Consider the following 9,388-nt stretch of genomic DNA (forward strand, 5'->3'; position numbering starts at 1 on the left):
AAAACATGAGTCACTGCTTTACTACTGTAACCATGTGGCATATTTGTGGTAAAACCACAGTAACAAATATTTTACTATTGTCTTTCCACAGTAACCATATTTCAACTATAAATGTAAAAGTGCAAATTAAAAGTTTGTGATTTACTCTGTAATTTGTCCATGAATTTGTGATCGTATCAGTTCCCTTTGAAAACGTGTTTTTATGAGGGCAGTGACACTATTTCGGGATGTTTCACTTCTGCATGTGCCCTTCTGAATCCACTGTGTTATCTGTCGTGTTCTTCATTCGTCAGAAGAAGAGGCAGGCGAGGTGTGTATGCATTTTTAAGTATTGATATATTGATACGACATCTGCATCTGCCGTTCTTTGTCTTACAGTAAACTCTAGAGTTATTGTAATTGTGACCTTATAAAATTAAATATGTGCTAAGTGTTTGACAGTATCACATAATCTGTGACTGTGTTTGTGGTACACATCTCACTTAGATTTAGCATATTCAATGTTCCCTGCACTGTTTGCTTCAAAATTCTATGCATAATTAACTTTAATTACATGTAAAATAATGAATATCTTCTTTTATAAAGAGTGTCTGAACACCAACAAAATATCCTGTGGACCAGACGACAGACGTTAAGAAAAAGCAGCAGCTAAAAGCGTCATCAAACTAGCCTCCAAAAATGCCTTTATCACCACACGATTTTTTACAACATTTTTATGGATTTCTGACCTTGTCTGCTGCTTCCAGATCTCTTCCAATGAGCCTTTTGTTAATTGGACTAGAGGAGTTAATTGAGCAAATATTTTCATGTCCATGCAATCCTAAGTGGAATACACCTCTAGTAGCATTAATTTTCTCTGGACCTGCTCTTTTTACATTCGCTTTGATGTTCATCCTGTTAAGACCCTTGAAAATTGGATACTGTGAGGCAGAGGATTCCCGTTCTTCTGAAGAACCGAATGATGCCAAGAAGGATATTCTACATTGTCTGATTCCTCCAGTTATGTGGGTCATCATCTTGTTTCTTGATGGTGATTATCTGGCCTGTAGCCTCACAACATTAGAAGGAATATATGTTTTTGATGAAGAGCTAAAAAGAAAGTGGTGTCCACAGTCTATTTCCATAAATAAGAGTGAACATGATTATCTGGTGTATATTGGGAAATCTCAGGTAAATATAACATATATGCAGTCTTGTTATCAAAATTCAGATACACACTGCCGCTCAAAAGTTTGAAACTTTTATTCTATATTTAAATAATTTTAACATTTTAGCAGAGTTGTTTTGTCATTGTGTGCATACAAAATAATTTTTAGGTTATATTCTAAGCCACCTTTTGTGTAGCTATAGCAAAACATTAGACAGTATGTATTCGTTTAATTGTAATATTTTTAATGTTTACTTATTTTATTATAAATAATTTGTTTGTTTGTTTCAGTTTAATGGTTATGTAGTGCTTGCTGACTTCAGTGTCATCATGGTTTTCATTGTGGGAGTATTTGACTGCTACAAAAGTGGAAAATGCTGCAGAAGATTATGTCAAGAGACACTGGAAGGTCAGCAAGGTTCGACAGAGGCTGTGCCACAAGTTGGGGCAAAAACTGGGCAACAGAAAAAAGATCAGGAAGAGACAATACCGCTTAATACTATTGATTCTGCCCCCAATATCTCCTCCACTAATGCAGGAGATAATGCAGATTCAGATGTATAAGAAAATTTCAATCCAGTATTTGTAATCCATTTTTCGTTTTAATCCATCCACTTTCTAGTCCACTTTCTAGTCCAATTAATAATTTGCTAACTTTTCAAGGATCTGTTACAATATATACACTATATGTAGTTGCTTGAAAAAAATGCATTTAAGAGGATTTTAAAGTGAATGTTTTTATTTAGGAATGTACATGAGCATATATAAGCATATATTTAGATATATTAATTTCCCTGCAAAGTAAACTTTGTAAATATTTAGCACAAGAGGGTAAAGATACATATATCAAATAAATTGTATAATTTTAATGATTGACCTATGCAATTTATTCCTTTACATATTAAGTTAAACCTTAATGTTGTCAGTTCTAACAAATTGTATGTAAAGAAAAGGTTACAGAAAGATGTTAATGTTTTGGAAATAAATCTGTTATTTGAATTTCAGTTTTATTTTAAAACAATTGTCTGATTTTTTTATATCGTAAATTGTGGACCCAGTATTGTGTTGAGTATATTGTCTGATATTTAGCAATATTTAGTCTTGTACAGTAAGTACAAATATTTCAGTGTCATCGATACACTTTCAACATGAATTTTTAAATTAATTTCGTGATTATCGCGACCAAAATAAATTACAATAATGATACTATCACAATATCCATTGCTTGTTTTTTTTTTACATTTTCTTAAATTCATCTTTTTTGCTAGTATTGGAGTGTCAGATATACTGGTGCTATATTATATTATAATTTACTTTATTACATATTTACGATATAATCATCGAGGCAAATTTTGTTGCCTCGAAGCTTTGTTTAATCCATTTAACTACAGTACACATGGAGCACTGCGTTTCCCCACGGACCGTTATTACTGACGCACAGCCTGTTAAACTCTATTCATGTTACAGGGCTCTCAAGTCTCACGCATTCACCGTGAGACACACGCATTTTAGTCTGTAACATGAACAGATTTTAGCGGGCTGTGCATTAGTAATAATGGTCCGTGGGGAAACGCAGTGCTCCATGTGTACTGTAGTTAAATGGATTAAACAAAGCTTCGAGGCAACAAAATTTGCCTCGATGATTTTTTGTATTCGAATTACTCGAGTTACTCGAGGAATCGTTTCAGCCCTATATTGTAGTATAATGTAGTATACAATAGTAATTACTACACTTTGTTAATGTATACTACAGTATTTTGCAGTGTTAAAAACTGTAATAAATCCTTTAGTATGCTTTATATTTGCTATTTCAAGGTTCAGAAACACGTTGGTATCTATAGGATTTGTAGTGCAGGCTACTTTTTGATAGTAACTTGTAACTACGTTTTCATATGGATATCTTAACTGTAATTTAACTACTTATGTAACTTATCTAACTACAGTTTCAGATTAGCTTCCCCAACATTGCTAACCCAGTAACCTCAGTGCCCAAAAAACGCACTTACATATTTACACGTGTATTGTGAAACCAGCTTTAGGAGCTACGTGTCTGGAACTGTTGGCATCTATGTACATAGGAAGAGTTCAAACGCAAAACCCTCTAAAAGCCACCTCATTCAAATAATTTTGCTTCAAAACCCAATAAATATCACACTATTTCATTTGTAGCAACAAGTTCAAATCTTAACTAATTCTGCGGAAGAATAAGAGAAAAACGTTTCTATCATTCGTGAAAATGTTTATTGGGCATTATCGTTCCTGTGGCATGACCATGCCTGATATTTAAAATAAGTTTTTGAAGGCAAGTTATACAACACTGCTTTTTATGTATTTAATTTGTTTTCTGACTCCAAACAATGTTGCTATTTCTTGTTTGAGGTCTTTTTTGTGTTATGTTTAAGACATAACACATTACTATGTCATATAAATGTGATTTGTATCAACACCATTTCCATACACATTTAAAGTCAATTTTTAATCTTTTTATTCACACTGGGAATGACATTATACCCTGGATAAAAAATAAAAAAAAACAGATGTAAGCCAACCAGACTGAGTTTAGACTTTACCCAAATACTGTATATAGGTTAGACCGTCACATGGACCTGCTTCTGAATTTCTAATGATGACTGCTGTTTTTTTATTTTTTGTGCTTTTTAGGAGGGTTGACTGTATACAGATGTGTAACAGGATGTGTGGTCTACCACGCTATAGGTACCAGCACGTGTGTCCTGCAGACTTTCCTATGTACAATCAACAAGATGCATTGTTTTTTGCAGTAATTTCAAACATTTGCTCTTGTTAGAGAAATATAATGAGATTTCAAACAGATAAGCTTTTGTTTCTGTTGAAGTGTTTTTCTATCTTTCTTTAACTGTTTGATGTTCATATACTTAAACATTAAATGCCAATTGAAAATATTGATTTAAATCTGCTTCAAGACCACAAGGTTGTTACTTGGAGAATTTTCTGTCTCACGTGAAACGCTACTCAAACGTCTTTCTTCAAAAGCCTATGCAATTCCACTGCAGACATTGTTTTAACTTTAAGACAGCACATTAACAAGAAGAAAGAGAAAACCTCACGTAAGTCTAATATGAGTTTAAAATGAATTTGAAACGTTGTTTTTAAAAAAGCTGCACATTGACCAAGTTAACATTCTTGTAACAATATGATGATTCACTTTTTAAATGTAATTTTAATGATGACTTAAGCACTAGAGATCCCACAATATCTGTGAGAATTGTATAACAAAATTGGCATATAATCAGCTGAAGTCCAAAAAAGCTAACATTACCTATACTGTTGTTTTAAGTGATAGTTGGCCTTACGATAGTTTGTAAGTCTTTCTTCGTTTATTCACCCTCATGTCTTTCCAAATCTGTATGACTTCCATTCTTCTGCAGAACACAAAAGAAGATATTTTGAAGAATGTTGGTAACCATACAACATTCACTCCATTTACTTCCATTGTATTGCTTTGTGTTCTACAGAAAACAATATTGATTCACTATGTCTGCAATGTTAAAAAAACAAAATGTAAAGTTTGTATTCAGTTCATTGATATGAATTATAATTATTATCTTTTCTACTGAAAGGTATCTGACCATTGAAATATATCGGAGACGCGACTACAGACGTTTCAAAAGATGCCTTCACCGCAACATTTTCTGAACTACCTCCATGCATTTCTATCCAAACCTGGCGTTTATAGCTCTGCTCCATTGAGTCTTTTGTTAATCGGTCTGGCGGTGTTGATCGAACCAAAGCTCTTATGCCCGTGCAGATATGAGCGGAATGTGTCGCTAATAACGTTCATCTTTGCTGGACCTGCTTGTTTCACATTCACGTTAATGTTTGCCCTGTTAAGACTTCAGTCTGCAGGAAAAAATAAGGCTGATGATAGTCCATGTGCTACACAGTCTGATGATGCTCGGTCTTCTGCAAGAATAAATGATGCTGATGATGCTCAGTCAAAGAATTTGGGGAAAATGTTATTATATTGTCTGATTCCTCCTGTGATATGGATCCTCATCTTGTTACTGGATGGCGATTACATGGCTTGTGGCATGTCAGCATGGGAAGGAAATTATGTTTTTGATGAAGAGGTCAACATAAAGTGGTATCAACCTACTGAACAGGTGGGCAATAAGAGTGATTTACGACTCAAGTATCAGAAGATTATCTGGGAATCACAGGTAAACATTATAAAACTGTCTAGTAGGCTATGTGCTTAAAAGGTATCTACCTTAAAAAACTAAAAAGTAAATAAATAAAAAATGAAGAATATATGCACAGTGTGAAGTTATATCCACATTTTCTGTCTTTCTTTTTTGTGTTAATTCATTTCTTCATCTTAATCTGTTATTGTTCTTTTTTTCAGCTCTCAGGTTACGTACTGATCTTTCTCCTTAGTGTTTCCATCTTCGGCGTAGTTGTTTACCATGACTGGCGCAACAATACTGGTGGGGCACAGGATGGCACACAGACCAGGACAGAGAGTGAGGCACTGAGTAATGCAGAGAAGACGGAGCTTAAACCGTGTCTAAAAAAAGGTACACTTAATACATACACATGGACACAAATAAAAAACAGTAAACTTGAATGTTGATTTTACCTGCTTGTTTGTGACTGCAAGTATTGTAACTGTAATAGTCACACAGAGACTGTTTAAATCTAGTTTGCTCTTACATGTACATTGTAACTGCGTTTTTTGTTTGTTGTCTTAATTTTACAGATGAATAAACTATTATAAAGCCTATGTAACCATACCATTCATATTTCTATTCTATTTTTGTAAAGTAAGTACCTGTCATTATGCAATAAAGAGTAAAAAACTGAAAGTGAAACAACAAATGACAGTAGCAACAAATTTTCGCTCTTCAAAACTTTTTTTTCTCGCTTTTCAAAACTTTTTTTTTCGCTCTTCAAAACTTTTTTCTTCCGCTCTTAAAACCTTTTTTTTCATCTTCAAAACTTTTTTCTTCTGCTCTTAAAAACTTTTTTTTTCATCTTCAAAACTTTTTTTTTCGCTCTTCAAAACTTTTTTTTCGCTCTTCAAAACTTTTTTATCGCTTTTCAAAACTTTTTTTTTCGCTCTTCAAAACTTTTTTCTTCCGCTCTTAAAAACTTTTTTTTTCATCTTCAAAACTTTTTTTTTTGCTCTTCAAAACTTTTTTCCTCAATACGGTGGCACGGTTTTATATATTTTTTTATTGCTTTGCCCTAATACTCTTCCGTAGAAAAAAGTTTTGAAGAGCAAAAAAAAGTTTTGAAGAACAGAAAAAAAGTTTTGAAGAACGAAAAAAAAAGTTTTGAAGAGGAAAAAAACGTTTCAAGGAGAGAGGAAAAAATCTGACAGACAGAGAGAGACAGAGAGAGAAAGTCTTCGGACATAGGCTCAGAAAGGGTCTAGGACACTGTTTTTATTTTTCTCCCAGCAATTTCTTTTTTTCGCCTTGCGGTTCAGGGCCACCATAGTAACATATGTATTTAAAGGCAAGTTAGCATTTATTTTAAACAAAATGTCTTAGTACTATAACCAGAGAGTACCCATACTGTATCTGCAGTGCCATGCAGCGATCTTTAGAGGGGTAGGTGCTAAAAGATGTGGGATTGCAATCGCATTTCGAGGGGTTGTTCTTGAGAAGGGCATTAAAAAAGGCCACTTTGTGCATCAAGGGGAAAACCGTCAGGTTCTCAAGCACCCTTAGTCCCACCTCTGAACGTGCCTCTATACATCTGTATACATTGCATTTATTCATTTGGCAAATGCTTTAGTTTATACCAAGCAGTTGTGCATTCAACCTTTTACATTTTCTCATATTTTGTCCTGTGTTTACTGGGATTAAACATGAAGGATGGGGCAGTTATACTGTAAAATGGCATCTTAGGTCACATGCCAGCATGCCGTAACAAAACTGAAAGTGAGACCAATAACAAGTCATGCTTTTTAAAGATATTTTACAAACAAATTTATTTTGACTTACCTGTCATAAATGATGTTCCAAGTGTATTGAATGCAATGTGTTTAAGTAGAAGAAATCAATAAAGATACATGTATGTGTCTGTTCTGTCAAACTGAAAGTCAAAAGTGCATGGAGCAGCAAAACACAGCAAAAATATTTCCAGATTTTCCATACAATATATTTCCATATAATTCCATAATGACCAAAAACATGTTAAAATCATTAAGAGCAATGTGTTACTTGTGTTCAAAACCCCATTTTATTCTCACATTTTATTTATTTTATTCTCACATTTTATTCACATTTTATTTTGGATTATATAGCAGTTTAAATTTAAGATTAAGGGAAATGGCAAATTATTAAATGTACAGTACTGTATAACTAGTTTCTGTCCACGTAGTTTACATTACATTAGTTTACATGTTTACATTTGAGCAGTTTTGTCTCTGTATCATATTAGTACCCAGGAATACAATATTGTGTGTGTTTGTTCATTTATATCAATGAGCAAATCTGCACCACAAAAGAATAGCAGGGTGATTTGGGTTTGTAGTTTTTAAGTTCACTAGAGAGATTTCTTAAGCTCACTGAACACAGACTTTACATTTTTGAATGTTTAAAGCAAGGTATACATACTGTTTACCTGATTCGGTTTTGCTTTGCAAATCTTATGGATGGGACTACAGACTTTTCGATAAAAAGAAGCAGCCAAAAGCACCTTCAAACCAACCTCAGAAGATGGCTTCAAAAAACATTTTAACCACCATCCCTGCATTTCTGAGCAGCTCTGCAGTTTATAGTTCTTTCCCTATGAGTCTTTTGGTCGTTTTATTGGAATATTTGATTGAACAAAACTTTTCATGTGCGTGTAGTTATGAATGGAATTTGTGGCTAATAGTGCTCATGTTCATTGGACCTTCTGTTTTTATATTTGCGTTAATGCTCACCGTGTTAGGACCCTGCTGCTCTCTGGATACAACGGCCAAACATCAGTTTCATTTCTGTAAAGCTTTGGGACATTGTCTGATTCCTCCTGTTACATGGATTATCGTATTGTTACTTGATGGTGATTTTTTGGCTTGTCTCAGGACAACATGGAATGGAAATTATGTTTTTGATGAAGAGTTAAACAGAATGTGGTGTAAACCTGAACGAGCCCTTAAATTATACACTGACGTTTTAAAACAAATGTATCAGGAGTTTATCTGCGATTCTCAGGTAAATATCACATATAGTAATTTGTGGTTACAACGTGTGCTAGCGTGAAACGAACAATGCTAAACAAGTGTGTTTGTGTTATCATGATGCTAATCAGGCCTGTGTTTGTATTTCTTCGTAGGCTCAAGTGTGTGGTTGTGAGATCATCTCGAAATCATTATAACAGTTCAGGTAGGATGTATTATGAAATAGTGTTATTAACAATTGGTTTTATTTTATGTGTTTCCACAGTCATTCTTTTGCTATTTCTTTAAATGTTTTTATCTCAACTGTGGGGTCCACAGTTGATCTCTTGAACCCTTTATTCATAATTTGTTAAAAACAAAAACGTCAACAACAGAAATAGCAGATCTATAAGCACACAACTTTGATGCTTTGCTTGTTAATAACTAACTTGCTCATCTTTTAACATTTTCATTTTAATTCTAANCTAAAATTAGTGTACAATGAATGTTTTGATAGATTTGGAAACTTTTTTATCTGTATATTCACTTTTTTAAATTTCGTTTATCATTATGTATTATTTTAAAAATGTTTTTGAACATTAACAAATCATCTTTGTGCGCATGTTGTGTACAGATATCGGACTACAAAGAGTGCTACAGAGAGTCAGCGTTTCACCATCAGACAGGTGCCAATAGGTGAGTTTTGTAAATTGTGTACTAATTTGAATAAAAAAAACTAACGATTTTCACCCTGAATTATTCACAATGTTTAGATTTTTTTGCCTAGCTATTCAGTCATCTTAAACATATGACATCACTCAAAGAACTCTATGAGAACAAGGGGGGTATTCCAGAAAGCAGGTTATGTGAAAACTCAGAGTGAACCCTGAGATAAGGGAAACTCTGAGTTATCCATTCCAGAGGGCTATTCCAGAAAGTAGGTTCAACAAACTCTGAGCCTAACCCTGAACACTGAGTTGACTTACCCTGTGAATTGAAACTCTTTGAGTTTTCAGTTCAGGACCCTCTGTCGGATGTGGTGGAGGTGAGCACCATTTCATGTTCATCTACTCAGCAGGATGTTAGGACACAGATGTGTGTTAAAAGGC

The sequence above is a fragment of the Triplophysa rosa genome, linkage group LG25, assembly GCF_024868665.1.
Source record: "Triplophysa rosa linkage group LG25, Trosa_1v2, whole genome shotgun sequence".
Taxonomy (NCBI): domain Eukaryota; kingdom Metazoa; phylum Chordata; class Actinopteri; order Cypriniformes; family Nemacheilidae; genus Triplophysa; species Triplophysa rosa.